Raw genomic sequence first — 18,493 nt, forward strand, 5'->3', positions numbered from 1 at the left:
TAAACCCCTATAAAAATTGCTCAATACCGACAGCCGGTCAACAAGTGGATTCAAATTTCCCACTCCCCCCCCCCCCCCTCAGCTGCCGGACGACATACCAACGGTTACATTTCTTGATGTGTCTTCATATTTAAAACAGGGTAAAAAACGCTGCCCTATGCTGTGTCTACACGGCCAATGGGCGGAGCTTGCACAAACGCGCGCGCGCACGCACGCACACACAGTCTCACACACACACACACACACACACACAGGCCGTCATTCAAAACAGAACACAGCTGTTGTTACGAGGAGCGTCGCTCTCTCTCTCTCTGCTCGCTAGCCTAACGTATTAGCTAGTATCTCTGCAGTGCTCTGCTGCATGGAAGAAAGAGGTTATTATTTCATCCATATAGAAGAAACCGCTGCTACTCTTCATTGAGAGGTGAGGTTGTGTTTGTTTATGAGTGCATCATCCATCTGTGTTATTATGTGATATAGACGTGTGATATGTTTTATCTTTAGTGGTGGAGTCAGTGGGTGCTGAGATTATAGAAGATTATTGGAAATGTCAAGCTAGCTATTATAGCTAACATAATGCATCCATCCAGAAGATGGCTATGGTGGGGTGTGCTTGTTTTGATGTACAGGGCTAGTTGTTTACTTGTTTTGGGCATCCATCCATCCGGCGACAGGAGCCGACGTGTTGTGTTGTGACTGTGAGTAATTTAATTGTGCCATAAGACTAATGTACACTGACAGTAACAACTGTATCGGGGCCGCCTATTATTTTTTATCAACTGCTGTGTTATCCATATAAACACCAACTACTACATTAATATAAACTGATCGCCACACCCTACACAAATAAGTAGCAGCAGTTATAGGAAAGGTATAGTGGTACTTATGGATATAAATCATGCGCCCGCTATGGCTAACGTAGGCTAAGTCAGCATTGCAACATGCTAATGTGGTGCAAACCCTTGAAAAGGAAACGACACAACCGAGGGACGACAATTAAGGCTAGCTTGCCGTTTATTGTGTCACATTGTGTATTGTGAAGTGTGATACATTTTGGTGTTCCTGGGTGACGTGGAACAAAATAAAGAGCCAAAACAGAATTGCGCGCTTCATCATTGTGCTGTGTCCCCCTATGTGTTGTTAGCTCAAAACAGCCATGCTCTCTCTGCTCCGCAGGGGCTCTGGGTACGACCCCCTGTTACCCCCCGGGGACTGTTTCGGGTGTGGCGTGCAGGTTCCATTCAACAGAAACGCTGCATCCACCTTTTTGTAACATGTAGTAACCATGATTATGCAATATATCATGCGTTTACGTTGCACTTGGGCCTAAATAATGTAAAACTAACCCGTCAGCAACTGGGTGAGGATTCTATTTCTAGGTTGGCAAATAGTTGGCCTGCATCTCGGGACGCTACATTCTTGGATCCTTTTAGTAAGGCAGGCATGTGATGATGAGCTGAGCATGAACACGAGGGGTTACTCCGAGGTCAATTGTCAGACGTTTCATTCCAAAACTTTCACAACTAGGTTGGCAACTTGGCATCTAAAGTTTGATGGCTTCATCCTCTTTGAGTGGTGTACGGTATCTGTTCTTCACGTGCACTACTTTATGGCCTGCATATCATGAATCGATAATGTTTTTTAGATTGATTATAGTGTTAATAAATCTGTGCTGTGAATTATGTCAGTTTCACTTGAGATCACTGGTGACTGATCATGGACACGTACATTATAACCATTGCAGTTAAAATATGGGCATAACCTACCTTATTAGTTTAGTTTGTATTAACCAAGTGAAGTCTGTAGGTCTGAAAGCTAGAGAGCAACTTAGTAGTATTTATTATACACACTCACAGACAAATGGAGATATCCAAAATGTTACAGAAACGTATTCCTGACATACATTGACACAACTCACAAATGTTATCACAAATCAAATGTGTTTTCGGTTCCCAGCTGACAGACAGACTGCATCCGTCATTGTTACCTTAATTTGTAGATGTGGAAAAGGCAAAATATATAGAAGAAAGACATGTACTTGGAATGTACACACTTGAGTGGTCCAGTTCTGTTATCTGTCACACAGCGTTAGCTTCACATATGTAATTACTAGTCTATTTCATGGCTTGGCTACCTATTTATTTTGTTTAAAACAAAGCCTGCCACTTCTCAAATGTCTTAACAGGCTCATTGCATCATTGTCCTTTGTGATGCTGCTTGCTGCTTGCCCCTGTGACCCAGTTTTAAAAGGCTGTATGGAATGTCTTTCGAAAGGCCATTTGGTATGGTTGTGTGGAGCTGCTGTTCTCAACACTTGACATATGACCCTCAGGCTGCAGGTTCAAACTCATAACTGGGATGCCTTTACAGTGCTGTGATGTCGCCTTATTTAAAATGTGTGAAGAACCTCCTTGGGAGTAGTGGAATAGATATTCCAATAGCATTGTGTAAATCATTTTCTAATAGAGTGCTTAGATAGTGCCATAGATACAGTCCCTAAAGGCAAGTTCAAACAAATTCCTTCAAAATGCTAATGAAAGGCCCCAGGCTTCCGTATATCGAATGGGATCTGTTAAGAATATGAATTCCTTTTGGGTCTTTGTACTTGGCATCACCCCATCTAGGTTAAATTCAAAATAAATGCAAGGAATTAATTGGCATGGCTTTGCAAACTGCATGCATACACGAGTAGCTGGAATAACAGCTTGTAAGAAAAGGTGTATGTGTCTTGTGTCGGACAATTTTAGATAGCAGTCAGTTACAGTGAGTGTGATGATCCCCCTTGCCCAGGTAGTGTCCTTTCAGGGATTAGAACTAATCAGTAGGATATACTATTTCATTCCCTGCTGTGGCAAACCAATTCTAATAGATTGTTTATAATCGACTAAATCAATTAGGCTGATTAAGCACCTGTATTATACTTTGTTGTACAATGGTGGCGCACAACAATAGTGAAAATATCGGAACACGTCACAGCGTGTAGATTTGTTATTTCCACTATTTCTTAAAATAATTGTTCATTAATCCTTCATAGAAATTAAAGCAGGACTTGAACACAATTTTAACAATGACCCTTTTTCCGGCTTGAAATGATTAGACACTAGACAGACCATCAAATTAAGGAATTTATTTAGACTGCAGATGTTACTTGAGCAAAAATTACCAGTCACTTCCCAGTGTAATAATCCTCTTCATGTTTCTGTCTGAGCATCACTCTCACTCTCCTTCCCACCTCCACCTAGAGCTGGGTCTAATCCCGGAGCTGTCTTGGTGTACATGCCTACATGGGTCCATCTGCTCTCTAGCGGGGTGTTGCTGCTCTGTCTAAGGCTTGCAAATGTGATTAGTTGGAGAATGGAGATTACATCGGTGTGTGTGAAATGAAACTCGCCTTTCAGAATCAGAGCCCCCTGCTTGTATGTGTGTACGAGAAAGAGAAAGAACTCCTTGGGGCTAGTACGTCAGCGGTCTGTCTCGGATTAAGTTACCTTGTCGACTGTTTCTCCACAAGTTATGTGAGAATGTTCTTTAATGTAGCATGTGTGTTTGTGCTTGGCTGTGTGTGTGAACTGTGAAGAGGCTGAGCCTTCCTTTTTTGTGCATGTCTCAAATTCACCAGTGCATAAATCTTGGTTTTCTTTCAAGCGAGCGGCAGCCATGTTTTTGCCCGTTGCTCAGTGCTTTTGGTATTCTAGCCCTGTTTTAGTCTGCGGCGAGCTTTCTCTCTTTCTCCATCTCCTCCAACTGACGCTGTTGCTCAGTTGCTAGGGTAACTCTGCATGGCTGTCTGGCACATCTATTCAAGCACAGATGGAAGCACAAAGTCACATGTCGTCACATTATCTGCTGATGCCTCCACACAGCCTTATCTCTGTCAATGCTGCAAGACAAAGATAGACATTTTTTATGTTCAAGTTTCTGTTTCTCTGATCTGCTGCTTATTACTACAATTGCTACTGCTATATCACCAGTCACCACACTGCTACAGATCAGGCCCCAGATCAGTGGTTCTTCTTAACTGCATCCATTTGATGTCCCAGATCTAAGTGCGTCACTGATAAGACCAGAAGAGCCACTGGCCTAGATATTCTCTCTTACTATGGGAGTAATGACCAGGGTCTGACTCTATGCACTCTCTGAAGTTTTCCTCGGAAGACTGATAATGATATAGACTCAGGTATGCACATGAATAAAGTGAATGGCTAATCGAGTGGAAAAATCGAGTGGCAAAGTGAGTTTAACAGTCAGTTGAGAACCCCAACAGAGCAAATGATCGGAATAATATTGTTCCATCTTCCTCCAAGGTTTCACTTCTTGAATCTGGGAGGCAAACGCAGTCGTTACTCTCTTCAAGATTGAGCAATGTTATTTATTTTCTTTAAGTCACACTCGCAACATTCCACATTTTAAAACGTACTACTCAGTGTTACACTCTACCCACCCAGCTTTGCCCCCAACCTCTTCCAACACCCCAACCACTTATGGTCTCTTCATACAAATGTTCTAATCACAGCCCTTACATTTATTGGCCAAATACACACACTTGACTTTTGTAACTGAGAGTGCACAGTACACAGTCAGTCAGTCTCACATGACGCAACTGATGAAGGCTAAAGCTGTATCCCCTCCCGGCAGGCCGGCACACACCACAACAAGGGATCCTGGTGGCAAAAAGCCTGGAGCGCTGTACATTTTAGCCTGTACTTAGCCACTAACAGGGAGTGGCCCACTCATCATGGGTTGTTCAGCCCAGTGGACTGTTCTCTCTCTCTCCCCCTGTCATCTCCATTTGACTCTTGTCCTGTCTTTCTCTGTCCCTCTCTCTCTCTTTCTTTGCTCTCACGTCTCACCTCTCTGTGTCAAATTATGTCAATGTCATTTGTTGCCACTCTGTGTTTCTAAGGCCTGTCTTGTTCTCCTGAAACTCCTAAACCATATTTTATTTTGTTATCTGATCCCATTCTGTCCTGTGAGGGTGCTTTTCTTGCCTGTATGTATTATGTGAGTGTGTGTGTGGAACTGTGGATCTGTGTGTGTTTGGTTCTCTCTCTGAATCACTCAGGGGTCATATCCACACGCTTGCATGCTCCACATTCGTCACACTCGCCGTCTGTCCTTGTCGCCACTCTCCTTTCCTCTTTCTTTTTTACTTCTTCCCCCCTCATCCGCTCCTTTTCTTCCTGCCTTCCACCCTCACTCGCTATACACCCCTCCCTCTGATGTCTCATGTAAACAGTTCATGGTTGTGTGGAGCTGGACTTAACCGTAGCGAGGATGTGGAGATGGGAGAGGCTGATTTCTCTGCCGTTTATTTTTCCTACCCCCACTGAGGTTGCTTTTCTGAAGAATGACCACAAGAATCATTTAAGTAATTAAGCTGCATTATTCTTGGCAGTGTTTTTGTATATCACTAGATATCCGGTCAGACCTGCAGTAACTGTCTATATTGCATGGATGTGTAGGAGAGAGTTGAAGCATATTGCTGCATTGGGGTCCGGGACACACTGCCTGCGCTTAGGTCAAACCCATGTAACCAATTTTCTGTGTGTTGAGTAGCTGCTTGACAGCTAGTGCTGGAATGTTGGTCTGAGCATTTTGCTGATTTGGCTACTTCATGCCTATGCTATTAGATTCCACTTGAGTTTAGCCTATTGGGACCAATTGTGGCCAAATTTGACTGAGGGACTGCCATTGGATTTTCTTGAATATTCGTGGGAATCACAGCTTCAAATTGACATTGAATATTCGTGGGAATCGCATCTTCAAATTGACATTGGTTGTTCAGTTTGACCCACCAGTTTTGGAGATATGGCTTATAGAGTTAACCTGACTCCTGCTAGAAGCTGCTGCTGATTGGCCAGGCCGTTTTGTGGCCGGGCATCAAGTCTGCCTGAGAGTTCCCAGATGGGAGCAGGAGGGGGGAACCCAGTGTACTCTCTGCTGCCCCATCTGGCGGAGTCAGGTTATTATAGAGTAATGTCTTGCAGAAAACAGCGAGTTGAGAATACAGGCTTGAAAGGTTCACTTCTGTGGTCTCTAACAAAATCTGACACTTATTTCAGACATGCTCTAGTATGTGAAGAGTCTGCCTGTGCTATTAACTCATTTTGGATTTTTAAAAAAAGGTGAAAAGCTGTAGGTTGTGCGATGGCAGGCTCTCGGTCAAATCTGGTCACAATTATCTACATTTCTCTCCTTGTATCCTTTTTCATGAGTCATGACATTGTGCATGAAAAAAAAAAACCTAAACATTAGGTAGGAGTCATGTTTTGCATGCGAGGATGTCTGTTTGAAGCCTCAGGGGACAAAGGGGAGAGTAGGGGCTGGGCTGTGGCTTAGGATCTGGCCTTTTTAAGGCATGCAGAATGTCAGCTGTGATGGTCTTGTTCAATAGTCAGCATTCAGGCTGTCCAACTGATGCCTTCTGTGTCTAAGAAAATCTCCTGGGCGATTGAACACTTGATCCCTACTAGAACATAACTGTATTTGTAATAGCTGTTTTGTTTTATTTATTTTTCTGTGTTTTGCCAGCATTAAAACAAGCAAGGCAAATGAGCTGAGCCAGCTCAAATAATTGAGGGTAAAAAATTAAATAAAATTGACTGTAGAACAACAATGTGGTTAAAAAATAAATAAATTGTGGCATAAAAGCAAACAGTGTTACTTAGTATAGCACATTTCAGCAACAAGGCAAAACATTAAACAAAGGAAATGCAATATAAAAGGACTTTTGAATTCAGTTAAAAGGAATGAAGTTGTGTCTCAACATACTGGTTCGTAGGTACAGACCGTGCGGTATGTTCCGCTCAATGTTGTGCTTCCTTTTTTGTGCAATGGCTTTTAATTTGACCATGTGTTTTGTTTACCTAGTGCGCATTCTTTTTGTTCATCCTGCCCTGTGACAGACTCCTTCAGGTGTCTGTGTGTCTGTCTGTCTGTCTTGTGGGTTCATGAGTCACACCCAGCCCAGGGAGCCCAGGCACCAACCAGTTGTAATGAGTCTTCATGGCATGCCATGACTTGTCTCAGTCTGTGCCTCTTTTGTTTTATAGAAAAACTGAGTGTTGCTTCTGCTACACATCCACTCTAAACATTTACGTTTTAAAAATGCATACGTTTTGCTATGTTTATGCCTAGCATCCACACTGGTGTTTTCAAACTCTGAAACTGAAGCCCTAACCAGTAACCACACCAAAGGGTCAAGACGGTTTTAGCGTTGTCCCTGCGGTGTGATATGTCTTGTTGCACGTTGACCCACGTTGACCCTAGTGATTCAACGCATGGAATTCAATGGCCCAAACCACACCAAAGGGTCGAGACAGTTTTAGCGTTAACTCCTTGAAACCGTTTGGACCCAAGGAGTTGCATGGTGACCCTTTGGTGTGGTTAGGGCTTAAGACATTAGAAACGCTGCAGTTTTTGGTTAGCCTGGAATGGGAATAATGACATTTGAAAATGATACAGCAGACACCCATGTTTCCTGATTGGGTGTCTGTTAACTTATCAGTCCCAACATGTCCCTTCCTGATTCATCACATGCCTATCACATGACACTTTTCCGGAAGAAAGCGACACCTTCACTTGCCTACCAGTGGTTATTCAACATGGGTAACAAAAAGCAGACCTTGTTGTCTATGCTAGTAATTGTAAAATGTAGCATTACCATTTTAATGCGCCTCTTGCCTACATGTGTAGGAAGCAACTTCAAGCAAGCATTGCTTCCTACTGTACATATGTCCATGTCCAGCAGCATTATCAGCCCTTCATTGAGCAATGGTTTAGGTTTGGGATGAGGCTGGGAAGAAACATGCCCGGTGCGGTGCCTGTGGGATCATTTTATCAATGAAGTTGTGTTTACTGAGGAATGGCAAGAACACTTTCAAATGTTCAGATAGACAAGCTGTTTGCAAAGGTAGCATCATGCATGCAGTGCACTTTGTGGGACCTGAGTGATGGAAGGCTCCAGAAAACAACCCCTAGCTAAATCAATAGACTCAAGTGTCAACTGTAAAATGTGATAGTTTAAATTAATGCATTAAAAAAATGCAAACATTAGTGTGGATTTAGCCTGCATGTACACCTACGTGCAGACTGACACACACAAGTGCCTAATCCCACCTGCTGCCTGTGAGAGTGCACGAACAGAACAATGCAGCATAACCGCACCCTTCCCCCCTCCCTCCATGTTGCCTCGATCCCATCCCTGAGTTGCACAGCGGCCTATATGAGCTCTGGAGGAGAACCTTAGGGTGGAGATACCGGGTCCTATCTAATACTATCCATGCTCTGCGTCTTGGCACAGCAGCTCAGCTGTGAGAGTTGAGCCCCACTTATATGTCATGGAAACTCGTGAACTTGCTTCTGAACTCTTGACAAAGACAATAGATCACATGTTCTATCTCTTGCCCTCTTGCTTTCTCTCATCTGTTTTCTTTCTCACTGGCTCTGTCTTTGACGTCAGATAGGCTCGGATCACAGTAACTTTGTGGGCTGTTTTTGGCCCGGAGAACAAAGTGCGGCAGTTCTGCACCTTTATTAATACCCTACTTTAGCTCCATCTCTTCCTTATTTGAATGATGCCTCCAGGTCCTTGGACAGAGATGTCTGCAATCTGTCAGGTTATAGACCAGAAAACCGTAGCCAGCTGCTGATTTTAATGACGACGAGTGACGATTTATTGGATCTTTTTGAAATTTCAACCACAACCACAGTCAATGGTCTTTTATATACAGGAATATTACAAAGTCACAGAACAGCATCCACAATACAAGCACAACAGCAGCAACGGATTATCATTCACTGTAAAATGCATTAGGTTTGCTCAGTTTTGTTAAACTAACTCATAACTAGTGGGGCATGCACAACATATAGTGAACCACCAACAAGAGCTGGCAGTGGCAGCCAAGCACTACTGTAAACAATCCGTTCAGCTCTTACAGTAGATCAGTGTAACCAAGATGCTGTTGTTTCCTGTTATGGTTGTCCATGTTCACACTACATGGGCAGAGACACACATTCATATCTTTTACACGGTCTGGGCCATGGCTCAGCGGTCCGGCCTTTACTGCATGTCACGGTCCCCCCCATCTCTCTCCCTATTTCCTGTCAGCCTATACCAGGGTTCCCCAATTAATTTTCCTCAAGGGCCATATTTTGACTAGGGAACCAGGCTGGGGGCCGAGTCCGCACGCGCGAAAAATTGGGTTTTTTATTTTTTCATTAATTAATTAAAAGTTGTTCTCAACCAGTGGCCCGGGGACCACCAGTGGTCCTTGAGGGGGTGCCCAGTTTGACATGCATAGGCTACTGACTCCCATTTAATGCCATTTATATCTGGGACACCACCCGAAAAAGAAACAATTTTTATTTTTATTTTTTTTAATTCTTCCATGGGCCACAAGGGGGCGCTCCGCGGGCCGCAAATGGCCCGCACGCCGCCTATTGAGGAACCCTGGCCTATACTGTCTATCCCTCCATAAAAAATATAAAATAAAAGGCAAAAGCCTCAAAGGCTGTATGTGTGGTGGCATCCTGATGACACTGTCTGTCTTCCTGTTTTTTTGCAGTACACTCCGACTCCTTCACCATGCACTCACCCATAGGGCTGCACTGATTCCTCACACAATAACACGTCTAAACACATATTGAACGCACTTGTATTTATGCACAACTGTTACTGGGTGTCTTCTTTACAGTCTTGGTAATCAGGTATATGTGATGTCTGTTTCTGCACTTCTTTGCACCATAGTGAGGGGTCTGTTCAGGGTGAGAGAGCGGCACTGGGGACATCAGCACTGCTGGAAACAATGTCTTGCCTATTTTTAGTCAATAGAGATGAATGTTTGGTAGCTCACGCATCCTGTCTGTGCTTGCCTTGAGAGAAGGAGAACAGAGATTCAAGTCTGTTTAACCAGGGCGGATATTGTGTGCGCGTGCGTGCGTGCGTGCGTGCGTGCGTGCGTGCGTGCGTGCGTGCGTGCGTGCGTGCGTGCGTGCGTGCGTGCGTGCGCGCACCACAGTATAGCCCCTGGCCACGCTGCACTGTGGGAGACGAGGATCAGAGAAGGGTGTGTGTGGGGCTCATTTGGGGAGAGAAGGAACAAGTGAGGGTTGGGAGAGGGAGAGGAGGCGTTGAAGAGATGCAGCTGTTTGTTCAGCCTCAGCTGTTGCTCCTATTCCATTAAATGTAAATGGCTTGGTTTCTCTATTTCTCTCGCACACACACACGCGCGCAGCCACTCACACGCACCTACATTGACAGAGCTGCACAATGCAACATTGTGCAGCTCTGTGTGACACAGATGAAAGAATCAATCTGTCGGCACCACTGCTATCGGCTGGGAAGAAAGTAGCTAGCCGCGATGCTAAGAAAAGCAGCTTCTTTCTCAAGCCTGATTTACAGTATGCTTCGTCGCGCGACTGTCGTGCGTCGGAAATAGCCGACCTACAAGCTCACAATGCAGCACAGATGCGTTGTGTGGTACGGTTGTAAGGTCTGCTATTTGTGGCATGTGACACCGGCATGCGATGAAGTATGAATCTGTTGTGTTCTCTCTCTCTCTCGATCTCCCATGAAATTAGTCGGTTCCAGTTTTTTTTGTTGACTCATTTCACAACAGGTTCTGCTTTCTCTCTTCCAGCATTTCTTTTCCTCATCTATGTATGGGTGTTGGTGTTACGTTGTGTTGTTCTTCCTCAAACTATGACCAAGTAAACTCGGAGCAGACTGTGTGTGTGCGCGCGTGTGTGTTGCTCTCTGACCGTGTGTGTTGCTCTCTGACCTATCCTGAGGTGACAGTGTGTGTACACATAGTTGCCATTCACAGTTGATAATTGATATAGCACACACTCGCACACAAAATTGAAATCTGTCCACTTTTTGTCTCTCATCCCTCCTAGGTTTCTTAATTCCTCCTGCATTTTTGTCCATTGTTTTACCTAGTTATTGTGTCCCCTTGGCGTTGAAGCGGTAAAGACAGGGCAGCACCATGTTTGGAGTGCATGTGTGTGTGAAGCTCTGCTGGAGTCCTGTTATCTCAGTCTTGCTCAGTTGAACAGGTTCAAAGGGAGAGTTCTTAACAAAACCGTACAGTCTGTCCAAGGTTACCGAAACTGAATGTTTCTAAAAGACATTTACCGGAACACATTTCCCAAGGGTGTCTATGGGTCTGTACTCTTTCTCAATATGATCTTATCATTTCTGGCTCTGGCTCTGTATTGTATTGAAGGCATTGTGTTTTAGACTTGAGAGATGGAGACTTTTGAAAATGATGCCACATCATACACCCATGTTCTTATCAGTCTCCAGAAAACTGCTAATGTATTTGGACTATGTTTGGAAGTGTTGGACAAGTCTTTAAGGCCATCATCACCATCTTCCTGGATCTAGACAAGTGGTTCCCAAACGTTTTAGCTTGTGACCCCAAAAGAGAGATTAGATGTTTGCCCAGGAGTCGGGACCCAAACTAGTGAAAATAGCACATCTACAAGCTCACAACGCCTCACTTCACGCTGCCTTTTTTTTCTAATTTATGGAATTTCTTAGATTTTTATTTTATTTCTTTCATGAAGTAAAAATTAATAATTGAATTTTGGTTTAAATGAAAAATGTACCTTTTTTGGGAATGCTTTTTGAAAATGTTTTGTAATGATAATTAAAAACCAAATTTAGGAAACAAAAAATAAGGGGACCCATAACAATGTGTCCGTGACCCACAAATTGGGTCCCGACCATAGAGTATTAAAAGGATAGAGTCTGAACCGACGCGATAGCCCTGCCCCCCGCTATTCATGTCCAAAATGCGGAAGTGCAAACGGGCGCTCAATGTTAAAGCCCAGCTGCACGGGGTTTCCTAGTCATAACTCCACGGGTCCGCCTGCAGTCCCACCTCTTACCACTAGGGCTTGGGCCCGACCCAGTGTTTTGGGAAACAGTGGTCTAGACTACACATCAAACAGTACGGAGAGCGAAGTGAAGGATCTTGTCATCAACCTCTACCAAACAAACACATGGTATGTTACAATGCTTGGGGGCAACTGCACAGAACACACATTGAAGTAAATCAACCCCTAGCAACAGTGAAGGGAAACATTCTCTGTGTGTGACTCTCAACGTATGGTTTTATGGACGCCTGCAAAATGTGATGTGTTTTCAGGCAATTGTTATGAACGGAGATTTTTTGTGCTAAGCGTGCTCACCGTGCTGATTCCAACCATTTCTCTACACTATCATTTTTTATTTAACACTGCAATATCAACATTGCTATCTGTATTTATTTTTGGACACCTCTATATCTATATGGATGTCTGTATAGACAAAAAATATGCCTCGTTTACATAATCAAACAAGCACTTTACTGTGCTCTCATTGGCAGGCAGTAGCACTCCCCACTCTCTGCTGGTCGCAACCCAGTTCATTCTGTAACTGCACGATTTCCAGTCACAGACAGCTTCAGACATCAAACATGCCAAATATCTGTGGACGCTCCCCGAGCCATCTCTTTTTGATCAAAGGTTCTTTATTCATATTTTCAAGTCACGTATGAGTCAAATAAAATAACATGCAAAAATGAGTATTTTACCCCTCCCACCCCCAGAGTTCCCGCTCTGAAAGAGCCACAACCCTGGTATCTCGTACCATTAACACATATACATATTCAAACAAAGTTACACAAATGGGTGTTCGGGGTGTTAACCCCTGGGGTAAAAAACCTCAAGTTGCGCCTGATTTTGTATCAGATCGAGGGATTTGTCACAACGGGATAAAATGTTGCAGTTTGAACCTGGCATAAACTTATGTAGATCTCTCCCAAAAAGTTTACCCACTGCTGCTTGAAAGCATAGTTTGGTTATTACTGAAATATATTGCTATGGCAGTGACATCACTTGTTTGCATTATAGAAACGGCTCACATGTTCGCACGCAGTGAATATAAATGAGTCCCATGATCATAAGCGAAGCCCAGAGTGTTTGGTTTAGACACACAGGCAGAACCACGTCTCTGTGATTGCTTCACTGTTTTCTTGGCTCCAGTATTTGTGGAGAGAAAGCCTCTAACCCCAGAAAGCAGGGAGGAGAGGATAACACGTTGGAGGGGAGGATGAGCTCATGGCTGAGGTAAGAGCAGACGTACTGTAGAGTGCACGACTCTAATCTGATGGATGAACCATCGAAGGTTTCCATGCCAAAGAGCCATAAACATACACAATATGTTGTCGGACACACGTAGTCACGCACGCACTCACACACAGCTGGTGTTTATTGGGACCACTGCCCCACCCCACCCCACCCCCCCTCATCTCTTACCTACCCCATAAAGCATCACACTGGGGGACAGGTTGGCCTGCTAGTTTGACCTTGGCAGGATCAAAGCAGTGAACAAGACTCCCATGTGTAGGCCTGGTGTAACGGCTTCAGCTCCGCACAGCTGGTGAGTTCATATGAAGTGTGTTGGTTGCAGAGAGGGCGGAAGCAGAGTATTGTCTGGCTGTGTAATGTATAGTCTATTGGTCACATAGTGGCCATGTTGCTCTTGCATCATAACCCCACCCACCCCCGATGTACAGTATGTGTGTCTGTTTAACTTTTACGATAACAATTCAAAGTGAAAGAAACCTATTGATAGTGGTAGAGATAATGTAGTGGTGGTCTATAGCCTGAATTATATACTTTGTTGCACATTGGTGTCATGCACCGAAAATATTGACTGTTATTTAGATAACATGTTGTTTAGACAGATGCAAGGTTCATTGTTTACCTGGTATGCATATTTTCTTGAGGCACTACTCTGTCCTCTATGCATTCTAATTATGTGATTATTTACCGTGTTTATAAGTCGCTCTGATTAAGAGCCTCTGCATTTAAATGCATTTTCAGCATGCACATTGCACAACAAAGTAATCAATTCAACCTAATGCTGTGTGGCTGGTCATTGACCTGATGACTGGGGCTTTTTTTCCTTTATTGATAGATTTTACAATAGTTAGACAGGAAAGGGGGAGAGAGATGGGGGGGGGGGGGGGGACGCAGCAAAGGTCATCGAACCTGCGACACGCTGTCGGGCTGGATTATGTGCCTGGACCGCTAGGCCGGCCCAGGCCAGAAGTGTTTTTTTAAATTGTTTTATTGTTTACTCTCCATACTGTAGGATTAGGAACGCAAACACTTTATTGTGATGCTGTCCTTTTTACAGGTTTGATTCCCTGAAGAAGGCAACTTGTTGCCGAAACGTTGGAAAAATTAAGATTTTGATGGCATCGTGACTACGAGCTGTGCGGCCTCTCTCCTTTCTCAGTCATAGTTATATCCTGCGGTCAGCACCTCCCCACTACTGGTGTGCGCTCCTACCTTCCTGTTTGACAGGTTGAATGCCGACAATTTACGTCCGTCTTTCAGGCTAGACTGCCTATGTTTAAAGTTACCTTGAACAGCCAGTGCACCGACCACTGAGTTGCTTGTCATGAAAATCCACTTTAAAACGGTGTAATCGCTTGTTGTAGTGTTGAAAAATATTCCCAAGTGCCGATCACAACAACAGACCGGACGGGGCAGCTGCGCGCTGCTAGGCAGCTTTCCCATTGTAAACAATAGGGACTCAATTTCCCATAACCCTTTGCACGCCGGAGCGACAGACCTTTTTGCGATGATGTCATCAAAACGCGTCTCGTATCCCATTCTGTCCGGTGGATTGCCCACTTTAAAAAAAACTGATTTAAAAACGTGGATTAAACAATAAAAACATAATTCAGGCAACTCGCGAATCGCAGGGTTCTACAATGAATTAATTCGAGCAACTCGTGAGTAGTAGTCAAAGTGTTTTAACAAGCAAGAACAATAAAGCTTATTATGCATTTGTATATATCCTTGATTCAGTTTAAGCAAAAATGCTAAATATGCTGTTCTGTGAAACCGAAAAACGTAAACTTGCTTTCAACTTTAGAGATAGGATTTGCATCAAATTAGTTTAACACCAGAAGGATGGCCTGACTACGTATACCCAAGATATACTGGCTAAAGGTGTCAGACACCACTAGAACAATATTCCAATATTAATTTAGGATCTTTTGGATTACTCACAAAAAATGACACAAAAACACAACTCTGTTTTGGTCTCTGTGTATCAGGACAACTTAATCCCATGCCTCTTCTGCTTTGGCTCAGGGTTCAGTGGAGCGAACTTTGACCCCCCCCTGACTGACTCCATATGACTCGAGCTCATGAGGCGGCGTTTGTAGAAGCTTGTTTTGTTGCTCAGTCAATATGAAACTAATCTGCTGTGACCCAAACATCAGATAACATGACGGCACTTAACCACATGAGTGCCGTCATGCAGGGATCGCGCCGGTGAATTAGCTCAAAGTGCATTCCATAACACTGTTCCTCTGCTTCCATTTATACTCTCTGTCTTTTGCTCTGGAATGGAACGGTCAAATGCTCAGTGCTGCGTGGGGTCTGGACTCTGGAGGAGGGAGGCTGTATGAATATGAATTTATTTTCTTTGGAGATTTTCCAAGTGTGCGAGTTCATTGTGCGTAGAACAGAATAACGGCCTAAACCTTGACGTGGTTCCTGTATACAAGTTGTTTCCTGTCTATTTGTCTTTTATTGTTTCGGCGTGTAATAAATCTGATTGGTTGGCAGACTTTAGCCTCATTATGGAAGCTTGGTGCTTTTCTCCTTCCTTGTTTAGTCTTAGGTTCTCTGTAGGGCTGAACAATATATTCAAAATATTCAAAATTCATGACTACTTGTTGTCAGTGGGTTAAACATGAAATAACAATGGTATGGCCCTTTAAATATGAATTTATCTTGACAGTATCTTAATGTTGTGGTAGTAAACAGAAGTGAAGCTCAAATCACAGTTCCCTAAATTGTGATATTAGATTTTTGTCTCCAGACTGAAAGATCTGGGTGTCTGTGTGTCTGTGTGTGTGGGGGTGTGGGTCTGTGTGGTGGCAAAACCTACTACCAGAGCGGACGTAGAATACGCACATCGACAGGCTGGGTGCTGGGCTAAAGAAACTTGGATGGAGCCCGCACACCACGGGTACAAGAAAGACGTTATTTATTGAAAATTCTTTAGGGTGGCTGTGGCTCAGGAGGGTAGAGCAGGTCGTCCAAAGATCCATGGGTCAGCGGTTCGAATCCCGGCTCCTCCTGTCTCCATGTCGAAGTGTCCTTGGGCAAGACACTGAACCCTAAATTGCTCCCGATGTGCTGGTTGGTACCTTGCATGGCTTCCGCTGCAATCGGTGTATGAATGTGTGTGTGTGAATGGGTGAATCTATGTAAAGCGCCTTGGATAAAGGCGCTATATAAATGCACCATTTACCATTTACCATTTGACAACGTTTCGATCTTCATCAGGTCATCCTGTCATGACCTGATGAAGATCAAATAGATCGAAACGTTGTCAGAATTTTCAATAAAGAACGTCTTTCTTGTACCTGTGGTATGCGGGCTCCATCCAAAACCTACTACCAGGCCAATGGCCATAGATGGCACTTGTAATCTATCCAATATTTCTTCTTTTATTTTTCTGGCAGCCATGTGTAGAGTACTACTCAGACAGAGATGGTCTTGGCCTGGGACATTAGGCCTCTGGTGGAGGGGTTGGCCCAACACCAAGTGAGAATATGATCGCCATATTGAGTATTGAATGCGAATCCTGCAGTGATCCAGTTGAACTGAATAGAAGTGTCACTTAATTTTAATCTTGTTGTTTGCAATTTTCTTTTGTCAATGGGTCATACTCACAGTCAGATGGTAGTGCTTTTGCTCACGTGAATTTATACATAATCACTAATCAGACAGACACACACAAACCGATGGATTTTTCCATTGGCTGCCTTTACAGTGTCACCTTGCGGTAGCTTCAGTCGGCGTCGCTGAGTTTGATTTGAACAGCCATCAGTCTGAGGCCCGTCTGTCCTCTCTTGAGACTCATAGAGGAAGATATAGATCGTATCTGCTTCCTCTGAACACGACCGCTACAGCTGACCGCTCTGTTCCTGGCCCTTTGTTACCCTGCCATTTCCGTATGAGGGAATGGCCACAGACACACACTACGCCACTGCTGCCAAACACCCCGCACTTCCTCTGCCCCGTCATCCCCCCCCCTCCTTCCTTCATCCCCCCCACCCTGCTCTTTCCTTCCTTCCTTCTTGCCTTATTTCGTACTCGTCTGTCACCAGCGGTCCTTCGGCTTTCAGCAGGAGAGAGTTGGACGCACGCTCTGGGCTGCCTGCCCACCTCCCCCCGTGGGCCACAAATCAAACTGGGGCCACTAAACACACTGACATGGACATAGACACATGCGCGTGCACGCACACACACCACATACAAACCCAGACTGCAGGCCCCATGCAATGTCTGCACGTGATAGCCTGCTGCTCTAGGACCATGCCACATGCCACCACTCACCAGCTTGGCACAGCCTCTTCTCTCTGGTACATTCTATCCAAGTTAATCCATTCACCTGATGAAGGCCGCCTGCGGTCGAAACGTTGTGTATATTATTATGGTGTTTCAATAAAAGAACACCATTGGAGCAAACCTGTGTGCGGACTCTCTTCTCTTCACATTCTATCCAAGCACATTGTGCCCAGATCAGGTTGTTTGGATTGTGTGGAGTCGTTAAACTACTTTTGCCCTATTATAAAAATAAAATATATACATTTTAATAGTGAAAATAACTCCTCTACAAACTCAAACACGTGCTCACTGTGTGAACCCTAACCCCAAATGGGGACAGAGTGGGTTGCAAGTGGTTAAGTTGTAAGTGCCGGTTCTTGTGCTAGGCGCCTAGATGGGCCTACTATATATTGGGAGGTGTTGGTTCTTGTGCTAGGCGCCTAGATGGGCCTACTATATATTGGGAGGTGTTGGCTAGATGCGCTGCTATCTAGGTCTTAGAGGGTTTGTACATGTTGAGTGCGGCTGTATCGCTGGGGATTGTGCCAGGAGAGGACAGGATGGAGGGAGGGGGAACGATGGCAGTAAGAGGAGGTAGGTGAGGGAGAAAAGGAGGGGACTGAGCACAGGGCTGAACAGACTGTATGCACAGCCTGAGCTCTAATTATCAACCCCAGAGTAGCAAGGGATGGAGAGATAGTGTGTGTGTGTGTGTGTGAGGGGGAGAGAGTGTCTAAAAAAAGCAAATTCACACTCAAGGTCAGAGCTGCTGCCGAGACACTGATTAGAACAAGTGGAATTTCACCAACAGTCCACAGTGTTTTGTAAACCAGGATTTGTCAGTGCATGTAAGCTTGTAGACACTAGGCAGGCGTGTGCTTGTTTCGATCATGATCATCATACACTGAGTGTCCTGACACCTGAGCAGAGTACTTGCGACCCCCCCCCCCCCCCTTCTCTCTCACACACACACACAGACAGACAGACAGACGCTGCTGATGGCGCAGTGTTGAAATTAATAAACTTTCGGGTGTATTTGACAGAACATGCACAATTAAAAACTAAAACACTGCTAAATAGC

General features: G+C 44.4%; 1 protein-coding gene across 3 annotated transcripts in view; it reads left to right on the forward strand.

The window, feature by feature from the left end:
* Nucleotides 1–270: 270 nt before the first annotated feature.
* Nucleotides 271–18,493, forward strand: part of ralgps2 (Ral GEF with PH domain and SH3 binding motif 2) — a 106,461-nt gene continuing 88,238 nt past the window's right edge. For all 3 annotated transcript variants that reach the window (XR_013790461.1, XM_079506478.1, XM_079506479.1), the window contains exon 1: nucleotides 271–424. The gene's annotated coding sequence lies outside the window, so the exon portion shown is untranslated. The remainder of the gene's footprint in view (nucleotides 425–18,493) is intronic.

This window comes from Electrona antarctica (genome assembly GCF_951216825.1).
Source record: "Electrona antarctica genome assembly, chromosome: 7".
Lineage (NCBI taxonomy): Eukaryota > Metazoa > Chordata > Actinopteri > Myctophiformes > Myctophidae > Electrona > Electrona antarctica.